The 17,488-nt window shown below is 45.2% G+C and overlaps 1 pseudogene; it reads left to right on the top strand.

Annotated features, from left to right (window-relative positions):
• The window catches only part of LOC115798360 (uncharacterized), a 243,522-nt pseudogene extending 235,444 nt beyond the window's left edge, over positions 1–8,078 (top strand).
• The last annotated feature ends 9,410 nt before the right edge of the window (positions 8,079–17,488 follow it).

Here is a 17,488-nt window from a genome sequence, read left to right as displayed (position 1 = left end):
TTCACCGCTCTGCGGACGTTGTATGATGCAACCTTGTAGTCCTCCATGTTCCCAGAGGCAAGGCCGGAGTTGTAGGCAACGGTGCGGGACCTCAGGGCGTCACGGACAGATTTATCCACCCACGGCTTCTGGTTGGGAAAAGTCCTGATGGTCCTCCTAAGTGAAGTGTCATCAACAACTTTCCCAATAAATCCCACGACAGTTTCCGTAAACTCCTCGATGTCTCCGCCCGCGCTGCTGCGAAACATGTCCCAGTCGGTTGAATCCAACGCACCCTGCAGAGTGGCCTCTGTTTGATCAGACCATCGTGTCACTTCTCTCACAGCAGGGGGTTCCTGCCTGAGCCGTTGTTTGTATTTCAGCATGAGAAGGACAGCGGTGTGGTCAGACTTCCCAAAAGGCGGAAGAGGCTTTGCTTTGTAGCCTTCTTTGAATGGAGAGTAGCAAGCAGTAGATATAATCTCTCCAGCGTGTCCTGGGTCTACCACGGGGCCTGCTCCCGGTGGGACACGCCCGGAACACCTCACTCAAGAGGCGGGCAGGAGGAATCCTAATCAGATGCCCGAGCCGCCTCAACTGGCTCCTTTCGATGTGGAGGAGCAGCGGCTCTACTTTGCTCCTTATCTCTAAGGGATAGGCCAGGCACCCTTCCAAGGAAACTGATTTCTGCCGCTTGTATTTGTGATCTTATTCTTTCAGTCACTACCCAAAGCTCGTGACCATAGGTGAGGGTATGTCCGTAGATCCACCGGTATATCGAGAGCTTCGCTTTTACACTAAGCTCCCTCTTCACCACGACAGATCGGTGCAGCGTCCGCATCACTGCAGAAGCAGCCCTGATACGTCTGTTGATCTCCCCTTCCCTTCTCCCATTCCCTTCTCCCATCACGCGGACCATGGCCTCAGACTTAGAGATGCTGATTCTCATGCCGGCCGCTTCACACTCGGCTGCGAACCCTTCCACTGCGAGCTGGAGGCCACCAAGGATGAAGCCAACAGAACCACATCATCTGCAAAGAGCAGAGATGAGACTCTGAGGCCACCAAGGAAGAAGCCTTCCGCCACCTAGAAATTCTGACCATAAAAATTATGAATAGAATCGGTGACAAAGGGCAGCCCTGACGGAGTCCAACACCCACAGGAAATGAATCCGACTTATTACCGGCTATACGGACCAAGGTCTCACTGCAGTTGTACAGAGATTGAATGGCCTGCAACAATGGGCCAGACACCCCATACTCTTGCAGGACCTCCCAAAGGATACCCCGAGGGACACGGTCGAATGGCTTCTCCAAGTCCACAAAGCACATGTAGACTGGTTGGGCAAACTCCCACGCACACTCGAATATTCTTGAGAGGATAAAGAGCTGGTCCAGCATTCCGCGACCAGGACAAAAAATGCATTGTTCCTCCTGGATCCGAGGTTCGACCTTCGACCTTTCCTGCACCCTGGCATAGACCTTTCTCGGGAGGCTGAGTGTGATCCCCCGAAATTTGGAGCACACCCTCCAGTCTCCCTTCTTAAAGATGGGGACCACCACCCCAGTCTGCCAATCCAATGGCACTGCCCCAGAGCTCCACGCGATGTTGCAGAGGCGTGTCAACTGAGACAGCCCTACAACATCCAGAGCCTTCAGGAACTTAGGGCGAATCTCATCCACCCCAGGGGCCCTGCCACCAAGCAGTTGTTTAACTACCTCCATGACCTCACCCCCAGTGATGTTCAAGTCATCTCCCTCGTCCCCAGATTCTGCTCCCGCTACAGAAGGCGTGTCAGTGGGATTCAGGAGGTCCTCGAAGTATTCCTTCACCTGACGGTTTGCCAGAATCTCTTCGATGCCGTACGAAAGATTTTTCCATAGCCTCACCAAACTCCTCCCACTTCAGCCACTGCCCCAGCTGCGTTCCGCTTGGCCTGCCGATACCTGTCAGCTTCCTCCAGAGTCCCACAGGCTAACCAAGCCCGATAGGATTCTTTCTTCAGCTTGATGGCTCCCTTCACCTCCGGTGACCACCATCTGGTTCGGGGGTTACCACCACGACAGGCACCAACCAACTTGCAGCCACAGCTCTGAGCAGCAGCCTCAACAATGGAGGTGCGGAACATGGTCCATTTGGACTCAATGTCCTCAGCCTCCCTCGGAATGTTGTCGAAGTTCTGCCAGAGGTGTGAGTTAAAGATTTCCTGGACTGGGTCTTCTGCCAGGCGTTCCCAGTGCACCCTCACAATATGTTTAGGTGCACCAGGTCTGTCCAGCATCTTCCCCCGCCACCTGATCCAGCTCACCACCAGGTGGTGATCTGTTGACAGCTCAGCTCCTCTCTTCACCCGAGTGTCCAGAACATATGGCCGCAGATCTGATGATACGATTACAAACTCGATCATCGAGCAGCGACCTAGGGTGTCTTGGTGCCATGTGCACTTATGGACATCCTTATGTTCGAACATGGTGTTTGTTATGGACAACTGTGGTTTGCACAGAAGTCCACTAACAAAACACCATTCGGGTTCAGATCGGGCAGGCCGTTCCTCCCAATCACGCCCCACCAGGTTTCACTGTCATTGCCCACATGAGTGTTGAAGTCTCCCAGCAAGACTATGGAGTCACCAGATGGAGCACTCTCCAGCACCCCGCCCAGCGACTCCAAAAATGGTGGGTACTCTGAACTGTCATTCGGCGCATAAGTGCAAACAACAGTCAGGACCCATTCCCCAGCCCGAAGGCACAGGGAAACTACCCTCTTGTCCACCGGTGAAAACTCTGACATACAGGAACCAAGCCAGGGGGATACAAGAATACCCACCCCAGCTCGCCGCCTCTCACCGAGGGCAACTCCACACTGGAACAGAGTCCAGCCCTTCTCCAGGAGACTGGTTCCAGAGCCCAGGCCATGCGTTGAGGTGAGCCCAACTATATCTAGCTGGTATCTCTCAACCTCATGCACTAGCTCAGGCTCCTTCCCCACAAGAGAGGTGACATTCTATGTCCCAATAGCTAGTTTCGATAGCAGGGGATCGGTCCACCAGGGTCTCCACCCTCGGCCACCACCCGACACACACTGCGCCCGACCCCTACGACGCCTCCTGCGGGTGGTGGCCCTACAGGAGGGCGGGCCCATGTAACCTCTTTGGGCTGCGCCCAGCCGAGCACCACGGGCTAATGCCTGGCCACCAGACGCTCTCCCTTGAGCTCCCTCCCCAGGCTTAGCTTCAGGGTGGGGCCCCGGTAAACCTATCCCGGGCAGGGTAAACTGTTCCCTTGCTGTTACAATCATAAGGGTCTTCTGAACCACTCTTTGTCTAGACCCTCACCCAGAACCAGTTTGCCATGGGAGACCCTACCAGGGGGACAAGCATCCGGGCAACATACCTCCTGGGATCACTGGGACACACAGAAGAGCTGCCATTGTGGTATTGCTATCTTTAAAAAAAAACAAAACATGAGTGACTTCCAGCATGAAGAAGCATTTGCATGTTGACAATCACCACTTTCTGATTCAGCCTCTTAATTACTGAACATATTATGACTGGATATCAGCTGAACAGTGATAACAGTGGAGGAAAAAAATGAAGGACTTGAGATAAAGGAGCATCTCTGTGAATGCACAGTTACATTAAACTCTGATTTAAAAAATAAATAAATAAAAATCAGACCATTTGATTGTTATTGTGATGGATCACTGTCACTCAACACACAAACACAGACACTCAAAGCATGTGTCTGTTGACATCCAGACACGTCTGTGTTACAAGTGTTGGATGTTTTTGGAAGACTGAACATGAAACTATAGAAAAGCAGATTTAATTGATTATGACTCAGAATAATGATAATATCAATGTAATGCACTAAAAAGGAAATTAGATTAAAAGATTGGGGAGCTATTGCCCGTCACTTTGAACATTGTTGACACCATTGTTCATCAGGACAACCCTGCACTTTATGTTATTTCTCTTCAGGCTGAGTATCTGTAACCTGTCAGAGAGAAGCTGGGAAGCTCTGTCCTCCTCTCTTCAACTAGAAGACTGTGAGCTGACAGAGCTAGACCTGAGTAACAACAACCTGCAGGACTCAGGATTGAAGCTGCTGCTTGCTGGATTGGAGAGTCCCCGCTGTAACCTGGAGACACTCAGGTCAGATCATGTGGTTTGTGGTTTGATTTGAGATCTTTTTACCAAATACTTTAATTTATATCCTGACATGTCCTTAATTGTAAATCTCTTTCAAAGTGTTTTTTGAGTTTCATTGCATCTAAAACCAGATTTTTAGCTTTGAACAAGCTTCCAGTTTTCTTGCAGTTAACAGCTGCTTACAAGCAATGAAATCTATATTTGCATGTGCCAGAAAATGACAGAAATGAGCACATGAATAACTCAGGGACAGCTGGATGGTTTGGGGGTGTGATAGAAATATGCAAATTCAAATTTCAAAAAGAGGAACTCACTCCAGGCACAAACTACCAAGAAAAATCACTGGTTGGTAGATCTGTCATGAAAACGTCCCAAAACACCAACATCTAATGTGTGTCTTTAATAAACCATTATAGCATTTCTGCAGTTATTTCAGGCTTCATATTCATGTAATTGTATTAATGTTTCTGCCCTCTTATGGGTCAAACTGTAATGTTATGAATTATTATTCAGGTAAAAACAAACATTTGAGAGGAACCTGTGTATTCAGACTCAGAGATTTAGCTGTGAAGCAGACCTCTAATGTGCTCCTCCTCATCAAACATCATCATCATCATCATCAGTCTGTCACTCATCTGCATCATCATCCACTCTGCTTCACTCCCAGCAGCTGAAAACAGTCAGACAGCTGCAGCACAAGGTTCAGTTAGCTTTGCTCAACAATAGAAAGAAATGTGCTCCAAAGAGATACTTTTACTAAAGGTACTTTAGCAACCTTTAGCAGAGTATTTTTAACAGTATCTGTACTTTTTCACCTCATGCATGTGTGTTATTATCAATATAAACATGGACTTGCAGATTGAAGCAATATGACCAAAAACATGATAAGACTGGTAGTTTTGTGGTGTGTTACATTATTATTAGTAGTATTTTCTGCATAAGTGATCCTTAATATAGTTTTACAGCAGCTCATTTTTCTCTCAGTAGTTTATGAAGTATAAAGTGACTTTAAGCTGCTCTCTTGTCACAAGGGTTCACCACAGCAGCAGCTCCATGTTTGATTGGACTGATGTTTGGATCAAACCAGTGACTGAATGTGTAAACCACTACACTGTGGAGGAGAATAGTGATACCTAAAGTATCAAACACTGTTATCATGAATTATAAACAAAATAAAAATACTCAAACAACATAAATATCTACTCTTAGAATAACAGAAATGTAATATTTGATACAGTCTGTCAGTCACAGTCAGTTTGCTATAATGTGACTTTTTGTTGAATGTAGTAACAGAACTCCTCCCAACTCTGTTAGCTAGCATTACCCAGCATGTACTGGAAATGATCAATATTCCACAAATTATTGCTCGCAGTGAACTTTGCTGCACTGAAGACACCTGTGAGTTGTAGATAATTAATTGTTACCTTATGTTAATGTATATGAACCATATGATTGGACCTGTGAATTACAGTATGAAAAATTAATACAACCTATGTCTCCATACAATTTTAACACTAAGAAACTGTGGCTCAAAGTATTTTCTTTTTTGAGTTTCTTTATTTTGAAGATTTCTTTAAATCAGCTCCTGAGCCTTGAATCTGGACTGAAATGCTTTCAGAGTTTGTTCTTGTTCTGCTCTCTCTGTGTCTGATTCTTAATGGAGTCTTTCCTCATGTGCACCTTTAAATGATATCAGCCTCACCAGCAGCACAGTTCAGTGGAGGATGATGTTTAGCTGCCACTTTGGTTCTGCAAAGATTTGATGGGTTGTGATTAAATTAGTTTCAGATGTTCATGTTGTCCTCACAATTAAATATAAGAACTTCAACAATTAGCAGACTTTTAATTTAGTGCCATCATCTGCTCAGACTTCTAGTTTGACCAAAACTTTGATTCAAACCAAAAAGCAGGAAAACTAATGACACTCCCATCAGCCTCAGTCCTACTTTATGTAGATTTGATCATCATTTTGACTTCACTGATTTTATCACTTGTAGACTTTAACATTTAGACTGATTTGGTTATTTTGAACTCCTGTTTCAGTCATTTCATTTTAAACTGATTTGTTGCTGCAGTTTGTTGTCTGCATGCAGCTGCTCTGCTGTTCTCTAAGAGTATCTGTCATGTCTGCAGGCTGTCAGGCTGCCTGATCACAGAAGAAGGTTGTAAGTCTCTGGTCTCAGCTTTGAGCTCCAACCCCTCCCATCTGAGAGAGCTGGACCTGAGCTACAACCATCCAGGAGAGGCAGGAGTGAAGCTGCTGGAGCAGCTGAGACTGGAAACTCTCAGGTATGGAGAGGCCTGTTGCAGCCACAGACAGTGTCTGATAGAGGAGGAAGCTGTACTTCACTCTGGCCCTGTCTGATGACTTCATGCTGGATACGAGTGTTATCTGAACAGTCACACATAGAGGAACCTTTTTACTTTGCTTCTATCAGAAAGTCTGCTTGAACAGAAACAGTAGATATCTGTATGGGGGTCTCAAAGGAGAAAATCTCCATCAACAACAATGGAGCAATCAGTTCAAAGTGATCTCTGCAGAGGAACAGTCTCACATTTTTACCCTCTGACCATCAATGGCATTAAGTTTCATAAATCAATAAATGAGCCTTTCTATTGATTTCCAGTGGCTCATGTTCCTGTTAGGAGAATCTGAAATATTGAGCATCAAAGTCAGTGAGAAAAATCAAAGTGAAGCAGACGAGTATGAGAATCAGAGTGAGTGAAACAGAGCAGGAGAATCCAAAAACAGAAACTAATGAAAAGTGAAGTGACAGATGCTTCCTTTGTAGTTCACTGCAGCTGCCTTTGTTTGTGCACTGCAATAATGATCTGATCATTGATCCACTCTGATCATTAATATTCAGACCAAGTAGCAGCACATCAAGGACAGGAGAACAAAAAGTCAGCAGGTCCCTCTGTGATCATTTCCATGCAGAAAAATACAACAAACCTGTTGCATCTTTTTCCAGAGCTGTTAATTAACAGCTCACAGAGTCACTGATGTTCTCCATTTAGAACAAACACAAAGAGGACACAATCTGAAAATCAGTGTCTAACAGTGTGTGTCTGAGAGCGATGTAATGTCCATGTGTGCATGCTGAAAGAGACTGTGCTGCTCTGACCCCCCTCCTCCTTTCAGGGTGGAGCCTGCTGGAGTCCGATGGCTGATCCCAGGTCTGAGGAAGTGTAAGTGTGTTTTTAATGTGATTGATGAAAACAAAGCAGCACACATTCAACCATCTTCAAACTGTCACATCACTCATTCACATCTCTGATGTCAGGAGTCATCATCAAAGTGTCAATCAATGAACAGATGATGGATCAATAACTGCAGCTGGATTGTGTTTGTTCTCTCCATCAGATTCCTGTCAACTCACAATCGACACAAACACAATGAACAGAAACCTCAAACTGTCTGACAACAACAGGAAGGTGACACATGTGGAGGAGGTTCAGTCATATCATGATCATCCAGACAGATTTGATCATTGGCCTCAGCTGCTGTGTAGAGATGGTCTGACTGGTCGCTGTTACTGGGAGGTTGAGTGGAGAGGAAAGGTTCAAATATCAGTGAGTTACAGAAGAATCAGCAGGAAAGGATACAGTAGTGACTGCGTGTTTGGACACAATGATCAGTCCTGGAATCTGAACTGCACTGATGATGGTCCTCAGTCTGTGAGGCACAATAACAGACTAACATCCATCTCCTCCTCCTCCTCCTCCTCCTCCTCCTCCTCCTCCTCTGTCTCTAACAGAGTAGCAGTGTATGTGGACTGTCCTGCTGGCACTCTGTCCTTCTACAGAGTCTCCTCTGACACTCTGATCCACCTCCACACCTTCAACACCACATTCACTAAACCTCTTTATGCTGGATTTGGGTTCTGGTTTGGTTCTTCAGTGTCTCTGTGCTGAGTTTAGTGTAAAGAGTGTCCTCCTGTCAGAGAAACTCTGACTGTTGAACAGATAGTTCAGTCTGTACATGTCTGTCTCTTTCACTCACAAACACGTTTTCAGATTCATGGATTCAATCAGTTGATGTTTGAAACTGTTCTCAATGATTCCTTGTAAACTTCTTCCTCTTCAGTCCTTTAAAGATGGAAGCTGCCATTATTCCAGGATCCACATGTTGTTCTTCTGTCTTTTTCCACTCAAAGCTTCACAGTGAATATCAGGATGTTGTGTTTCTCTGAAGCTCAGTTCAGCTCAGATGATTCAGTTCATGTCAGCTGCAGTTTGTTTGCTGCAGATGAGACAAACTGTGATATCAGAGAGGAATCACTGAGCTGCACTGACCCAAAACATCAATTTACAAACTGCTCAGAGACGTTCACACATTATTGTCCAATGAACACAAGTTTGGTGAGCAGCCAGAGTTCATCTTGACATTTATTTTACTGCTGTTAGAATGATGAAATCACAACTAGACTTTAACTTGTCTGTGGTGGCATTTGGACAATTAAATGATCCTTTAGAAACTAGATAGAAATTTCATTATTTGACAACATTGATTTTTTAAATATATTTTGTGAAATTTACTTCCTGTATCACCAGCTGATGTAGATTCCTGACTATGGAGCACATGTTACACTGTTGTAACTTCACTGCATGACCTTATTAGGTCCATCTAACGCCGCCAAGCTGCACCTCAGACTGTCCAGGAGCTCGGTGATGCCCTGGTCTAAAACTGGGAGGAGACCCCCCAGGACATCATCTGTTGTCAGGCATGCGTGCAAGCACATGGGGACCACACAAACTACTGAGTATGATTTCAGTTGCTACAATGAAATGTCATCAAAATAGACCAGCCTGCTGCATCATTTTTCTCTGTGATTTTTGGGTGTCTTTTTAAACTCCGCCCCCTGTGGGCTCGTACCTCGGGACTTCCAGATCATACTCGGCACAGATGTTCCTGTACTATGTCGGCTCCTTGGTTACAGCGTTCCATGTTTGCTCTGCCTGCTAGCATCTCATCATGTGAGGTTTAAATCCCTCCACCTCCACTACAAATACAGACTCAGAGTGAATGGAGCTTTCCCTGCTGCTGTCACTCACACTGATCACTGAACAGTGAGGAGTTCAATCTGAACATGAATGCTTTCTGTTTGTGTGGAGACACAGAGTGACCGATCTGAGCTCATTCATGAGATCACATCTGCTGTGCCTCCCTCAGTCATAAAGTGAAGGTCCATATTCACATATTCACACAGTACCAACTTATGAAGGAATATTTACAACAGTGGAAACCAAATGTGCTCTGTTGGAGTTATGGTATAAATTCCATTCTGTTTGTTATAACTTATCATATCTTCTGTTTGTATATTTTCTATAAGTTGTTTTATGTACATATGATACTGTTGTTTTTATGTTTAAAATGGAAACACGTGGTAACAATTTTTACAAAGGAAGTTGTAGTTACTTGTAGGCTGTTTCAAGCCTACAGAGAACACATATAGGATACGTGTCTCATATACACCATATTACATGCACATTCTACAGGATACTTACTACCATATATGGTAAGGAAAAAGCCAAGAATGTTGTTTATTACATGCTGTAAACTGCGTTTGGTGTAACCCACGTGATCTTATTGTGAAAGTCCGAATAAAAGCGCTGCGCAGGAAGCAGTCCTTTAGGACAGATAACTTCTGCTCAGCCGCGAGCTGAGTTTAAGGAACGGATCTCTCCTCCTTGCGCAAGTTCAAAAGAGTTGTGTGTTTGTTCTCTGAGTTATTAAAATGATCTGAACCTATCATTTTTTGGTCCTTCGAGAGCCGGAGCGGGACAGTTTGCTGACTGACGCTGGAGGAGAAGAACACCGCAGACTGTCGACAGCCAGGATCATTAGCTGACCTGAGGGAAGCCCTGAAGCATGAATTCGTGATCAGGCCGGTGATTAGGTTCGCTCCTCCAGCACCGTTCATTACTCTCCCGGAGTCCGAGGGGACGTAACACCAACAGTAGCAAAGGTATGTGAAAGCCGCGCGTTATAAATTAGGTAGACTCGCCGAAAGTAGTCCGTTTTACTAGCAGTTACCGCTGTGGTCTTAGGTTCAGGGACGCACAGGTCTGCTCGGGCTGGAAAACGTAAAATCTCCAGCAGTTACCGCTATACCTTCGAACCTAGGCCCAGAAATTAATTTTTGAACCAGTGAGGTATAGGTCTGCTCGGGCTGGAGAAAATTGGTTATCCTCAGTGGTTACCGCTGCACTCGGGCTGGGCTGCTCAGGCTGGGAAGACGGTACTGTGGGTTTACTTTTGTTAAAAAGATAAAGTAAATTGGTAACTCTCGCCGGAAAGAGAGGTTTCCCAAATTCGGACTTTAGAATTTTAAAATACGCCTTGTAAATACGCGTACGTGTGTGTGAATGTGAGTGAATGAGAGCGTGTAAGCAGCCTTTTGACGTGGAAGCAGCAGCGTGAAGGGATACCCTACGGGTGCCAACGAACTTTACGGCCTGTTGAAGTGCACAGTGACGGGCGGATTTGGTATTAGGTCCCAGAAGGACACGTGGTCCGATCGGGACAAAGCACAGGAAGTAAAATGGGGATTATGAACAGTAAACCGAGTAAACCTGCCCTAGAGGGGGATTTAAAATATATGGAGAGATACTCTCCAGGCAGCACAACGTTTTGCGATAAATGGAAGAAAAAGTATGGTTTTAGTGGAAAGTTGGAGTTAAGGGAATGTGAAGATTTGGTGGGAAATTTAAAAATAAGCGTGGCAACAAAGGAAGGGAAGAGTAAAGTTGAAAAAGAAAGACAGTTAATGGTGGCAAAAACGTGGTTGGAACAGGCACAAAAAAGGGCCGCGGGCAGAGAACAAAAGAAGGGAAAACAAACTTCCTGCAATGTGCATGCTGCATTGTTAAGGCCAGAGTGTAAAATAGGTTCTATCTTGGGCTGGTTGGAGGGGTTGGATCACTGTGGTGAGTCCGGTTAGAACTCCAGAAAAGAGTAGAGTCGCACTCCCATGGGTTCAGTAACGTGAATTTACTGCTTATTCTTTACGGTACAGGAACTGGATGTGTGGTTCTAAAACAGATAACAAATAATGTGACAACAGTGTCTAAATAATGCCAAAATAACTGAAATACTATCACAATGACACTCTTCATGACTGCAACATTAATGTTTCTCAATACACTAGGTTTACAAAGGTACAACACACGGAACTCACGTAGATAGCACTTACTAAATGTGCATGCGAACAGAGCATGATATCAATTAAGGGTGAAACATATATATTTTGATAAATAAACTAGGTCATTTACTGTTAACATCACTTACTTGTATTTTCACGCACACAACTCAAACTGGGGTGGCTAGCAAACTCTAAACAGCAAATAATTCCACCAACTTCAGACTGTAAACTCTGGTTCAGCTCCTCTCCCCTCTCTGCCATTCCTTGTCTGCATGCTGCACACTGGTGGTCTAAGCTCCGCCCCCCTTAAAGGGCCAGCATGACAGTTCCTTTTAGGCAGCCTTTTCCACAGCCGCCCCCGTATTCGCCTGTGAATACGAACAACCAAGAAAAGGCTGAGTAAAGGGGAGGGCGATCAATCATCCTTTGGCAAGGTGGGTAGGCTGACAAGTCGCGCCACGGGTCGCACGTAGGTTCTTCCCTTTACAGTCACTTCAGCTGATCTGATCCGGGTGTCTGATCCAGAAAAAACTTGGAAGACTTTCCCCACAGGCCAAAGGGCCCGCGGGAGCTGGTTGTCCACTATCATGACAACATCTCCTATTTGTAGATTGGCTGATTCTGTCTGCCACTTCTGACGGGCTTGGAGTCCTGGCAGGTAATGCCTCAGGAAAGTTCGCCAGAAATGGTCAGCTAGAATTTGGCTGTGTCTCCATCTTCGCCGCCCAAGAATATCTGGGCCATCATAGATGACTTGCGGCAACGAGGCATCCCGCCGCCTAATGAGGAGATAGTTGGGGGTAACAGGGTCAGGATCTGCTACCTCAGATGAAGTGTAGCCCAGGGGTTTTGAATTGAGTATCCCCTTAATTTCAATCAGAACTGTGCGAAACACCTCCTCAGTGATGGTTTGGGCTCCAATGATGACTTGAAGAGCAGTCTTTAGCGAGCGGATTTCCCGCTCCCAGCAACCTCCGAAGTGTGGGGATCCAGGAGGATTGAAGGCAAACTTGATTTGTTGGCAAGCTAGTTGCTCTTTGAGGTTAGGGTGAAGTTGTTGAAATGCCTCCTGCAGCTCACGTTCTCCTCCTCGGAAGTTTGTCCCCTGGTCACAGAGAATCTCTTTGGGTTTGCCACGCCTGGCTATAAAGTGTCTCAGAGCCATTAAAAATGCGTCTGTGTCCATACTGGGGATCAAGTCAAGGTGGACTGCCCTGGTGGTTAAGCATTTAAACAATATCCCCCACCTTTTCTCGTTACTGCGTCGGATTCTGATGGTATACGACCCAAAGCAATCCACACCTGTGGAATAGAATGCCGGCTTGAACAGGCGCAGTCTGGCTGGAGGGAGGTCTGCCATCCTGGGTGGATTGGGGTGACCTTTCCACCTCTTGCACTCAACACAGGATCTTTGATGGCGGCGTACTGCTTCACGGCCACGTAACACCCAGTATCTTCTCCTGATCTCAGCAAACACCCTTTCTGGCCCGGGATGCTGGAGCTTCCCATCATGATCCTGTATAATGAGTTGGGTCAGTGCGTGTCGGGGGTCCAGAACAATGGGGTGGACTTCATCTACAGCCAGGTCGGGATTGCGGCGTAAACGGCCTCCTACTCTGATGAGCCCTGTTCTCTCATCAAACTCAGGTGCAAGTAGAAGAAGGCGGCTGGATTTGGCAATGGGTTTCCCTGCCTTTAACTGGGTGATTTCCTCTGGGAATGACTCTCTTTGGGCGTGTTGTAGAGCTTCTAGCTCAGCAGCAGCGTAGGAATCAGCAGTAAGAGGGTGGTTGTGGTCAGCCGCCCTGTGAAGCTGATGTGCAGTGGCCTCTAAGAAGCTGTCCCAAGTCTGGTATTGGTGTGGATCCGGAACACTAGAGCTGGACACAGTTAGACAAACAACCTGTCGTTTCAGCTCACCATCAGGATCACTCTGGAGTGGGGGTGGTAGATCAGGCCAGTCACTTGGAGCCAGTTTCAGGAATTCAGGTCCATCCGTCCATCTACTGCCTTTGGTGATGTCTTGGATAGTGAGGCCGCGAGTGATGTCATCTGCTGGGTTATCTCGTGAGGGCACATATCTCCATGTAGCAGCTTCCGTTAGCTCTTGTATTTCCGCCACACGAGTGCCCACGAAGACCTTGTATCTGCAGGAATCTGAACCTAACCAGGTTAGGACTGTGGCTGAGTCAGACCATAAGATACAGCTGCGTATGGAATGGGTCAACTCGGTGCTGATGACCTTGTAGAGCTGAGCACCTGTTAGAGCAGCACACAACTCTAACCGAGGAACAGATTGTTGCTTCTTTGGGGCAACACGAGACCGGGCTGCAAGGAAGGCGACTTCAACTTCTCCCTCTGGACTTTCTTGTCTGCATGCTGCACACTGGTGGTCTAAGCTCCGCCCCCCTTAAAGGGCCAGCAGTTCCTTTTAGGCAGCCTTTTCCACACAGAGGATGAGACGGTTAGGCCTTGTAGGGTGCAACCCCCACCTCAACCACCTCCCCCAGCTCAGCCACCTCTTTCAGCCCAAGCATCTCCCCCGCAGTTACAGGGGGCAGATGGTAATTTACAGGTTGAGGAGGAGGGGGAGTTAGTGCAGCAATTAAATTTAACGGCAGGAAGGATGGTCCTTAGAAGTCATGATAAGAACAAACAAACAGGGAATGTGGTTGCCCTGGTACAAGGAGGTTATCCAGATTTAGAGCCCCTCCTGTGTAAATATGGTGTGAAGCATTGCCTGGGGGCTGAGAGTTGTGATTGTTCTGTGAGACATTCAGACTCTTTACGGCCGCCAGTAAACACATTTCCTATGGTGGAAGTAGCTAATCCACATAGGGGTGTTGGTAATGATAATGCACAAACAATCTTAGTTTTTAGACCGTGGACAAATGTAGAAATGTTAGAGGCAGTTAAAGGTCTGACATCTCATAAAACTAATGTAAACTTGTGGGCAACAGAGGTTGTAGGATTACAAGCCTCGTTCAATTTGAATGGGGATGAAATGGTTTCTGTATTCAGAAACCATTTTAAACATGATTGGGGAAGAGTGAGAGGAGATTTCAATTCAATTCAATTCAATTTTATTTATATAGCGCCAAATCACAACAAACTGTCGCCTCAAGGTGCTTTGTATTGTGGGTAAAGACCCTACAATAATACAGAGAAAACCCAACAGTCAAAACGACCCCCTATGAGCAAGCACTTGGCGACAGTGGCAAGGAAAAACTCCCTTTTAACAGGAAGAAACCTCCAGCAGAACCAGGCTCAGGGAGGGGCAGTCATCTGCCGCAAGCGGTTGGGCTGAGGGGAGAGAAAGACATGCTGTGGAAGAGAGCCAGAGATTAATATCAATTAATGATTAAATGCAGAGTGGAGTATAAACAAAGTAAATAAGGTGAATGAGAAACAGTGCATTATGTGAACCCCCCAGCAGACTAGGCCTATAGCAGCATAACTAAGGGATGGTTCAGGGTCACCTGATCCAGCCCTAACTATAGGCTTTATCATAAAGGAAAGTTTTAAGCCTAATCTTAAAAATAGAGAGGGTGTCTGTCTCCCGAATCCAAGCTGGAAGCTGGTTCCACAGAAGAGGCGCCTGAAAGCTGAAGGCTCTGCCTCCCATTCTACTCTTAAGTATCCTAGGAACCACAAGTAAGCCAGCAGTCTGAGAGCGAAGTGCTCTATTGGGGTGATATAGTACTATGAGGTCTTTGAGATAAGATGGTGCCTGATTATTCAAGACCTTGTATGTGAGGAGAAGAATTTTAAATTCTATTCTAGATTTAACAGGGAGCCAATGAAGAGAAGCCAATATGGGAGAAATATGCTCTCTCTTTCTAGTCCCTGTCAGTACTCTAGCTGCAGCATTTTGGATCAGCTGAAGGCTTTTCAGGGAGCTTTTAGGACAGCCTGATAATAATGAATTACAATAGTCCACCCTAGAAGTAATAAATGCATGAATTAGCTTTTCAGCATCACTCTGAGAAAGGATGTTTCTAATTTTAGAAATATTGCGCAAATGCAAAAAAGCGGTCCTACATATTTGTTTAATATGTGCATTGAAGGACATATCCTGGTCAAAAATGACTCCAAGATTTCTCACAGTGTTACTGGAGGCCAAAGTAATGCCATCCAGAGTAAGTATCTGGTTTGACACCATGTTTCTAAGATTTGTGGGGCCGAGAACAAGAATTTCAGTTTGATCTGAATTTAGAAGCAGGAAATTAGAGGTCATCCAGGCCTTAATGTCTTTAAGACATTCCTGCAGTTTAACTAATTGATGTGTGTCATCTGGCTTCATTGATAGGTAAAGCTGAGTATCATCTGCATAACAATGAAAATTGATGCAGTGCTTTCTAATAATACTGCCTAAGGGAAGCATGTATAATGTAAATAAAATTGGTCCTAGCACAGAACTCTGTGGAACTCCATAATTAACCTTAGTGTGTGAAGAAGACTCCCCATTTACATGAACAAATTGGAGTCTATGAGATAAATATGATTCAAACCACTGCAGTGCAGTACCTTTAATACCTATAGCAAGCTCTAATCTCTGTAATAAAATGTTATGGTCAACAGTATCAAAAGCTGCACTGAGGTCCAACAGGACAAGAACAGAGATGAGTCCACTGTCAGAGGCTCTAAGAAGATCATTTGTAACCTTCACTAATGCTGTTTCTGTACTGTGATGAATTCTGAAACCTGACTGAAACTCTTCAAATAAACCGTTCCTCTGCAGATGATCAGTGAGCTGTTTTACAACTACTCTTTCAAGAATCTTTGAGAGAAAAGGAAGGTTGGAGATTGGCCTATAATGAGCTAAGACAGCTGGGTCAAGTGATGGCTTTTTAAGTAGAGGTTTAATTACAGCCACCTTGAAGGTCTGTGGTACATAGCCAACTAATAAAGACTGATTGATCATTTTTAAGATTGAAGCATCAATAATTGGAAAGACTTCTTTGAACAGTCTAGTAGGAATGGGATCTAACAAACATGTTGCTGGTTTGGAGGAAGTAACTATTGAAGTTAACTCTGAAAGATCAACTGGAGCAAAAGAGTCTAAACAAATACCAGCAGTGCTGAAAGCAGCCGAACATGAAGAATAATCTTTGAGATGGTTATGAATAACTTTTTCTCTAATGTCTAAAAAAGGAACAGGAGGTTTAGGGATCCTCCATACAATCTAGATTACAACAGCTCTACATGACTAGGTGGAGTTTCAGATGACATTGAGGTTACCAGTGTTGATCTGAAGCTAATATTAGCTGTAATCTCCACACCAGGTCAAAAACCTTTAATAACTCTCTTGGTAAATGGCAAAACAACTGAATTTCTGTGTGACTCAGGTGCAGATAGAACAGTCGTGAAGGAACACATCCCAAAATTAAAAGAATCTAAGAAGAGAGTTTTTGTAAAATCAGCTAATGGGCAATTAAGTGCCTTACCCCTCTCAGCTCTAGTGATAATTAGTGATCCAGGGACAGGAATTTACAGTCAGGGCCCTGTGGTGTTGAGTTCAGAGTGTCCAGTGAATTTGCTAGGGCGAGACATGCTTCAAGCTCTGGGAATTGCTATAGTTCCCACTCCAATGGGAATGCAGGCTACAGTGGTAAATCAGGTTCATGAGGTAGAAGAGCTACCTCAGACTTATTACTACTGGAGCCTGGATTTTCCAAAATCAGATCTTGCTCAAACAGGTAGACAGTTATTAAATTTAAGAGCTTCTTACCTAAAATCAGGGAGTGATTTGCAGCCTCCTGAAACTATGCACTGCACTCTCAGGTATAAGGAGACTCCAGGCCCAGACCAAACCTATGCAGAAAAGGTTAGGAAGCTGCAGACTCAAAAACTGAACTTGCATACTCTCTATGTGTTAAAACGAGAGTATAGTGGAGTCATTGTAACTTTGACTCCTGAAGCCCAAGGTCTGTATTCCTTCAATCCATTTTTATCAGTACCTCATGTGTCACTGTCAAAACCTCCTACAGCTAAATGGGAAGATGTGGGCCAGCTTCTGTGCGACGCTGAAAAACTTACAGACTGGAGGGACATGGGTCAAGGTCGGTGGGAATCCTCTGATGGCCAGGTACAGAAAATCGAACTGCAGTGGACAGTCATGACTAAAGTCCATGAACACACAAATAGCTCCACATCAGCCTGATCTATGGTAAACACAGAAAGTTTCCCAGAATTACAAATACTTCCTGATAGT

This window comes from Archocentrus centrarchus, chromosome 2 (assembly GCF_007364275.1).
Source record: "Archocentrus centrarchus isolate MPI-CPG fArcCen1 chromosome 2, fArcCen1, whole genome shotgun sequence".
Lineage (NCBI taxonomy): Eukaryota > Metazoa > Chordata > Actinopteri > Cichliformes > Cichlidae > Archocentrus > Archocentrus centrarchus.
This window is presented reverse-complemented; position numbering and strand designations above follow the sequence as displayed.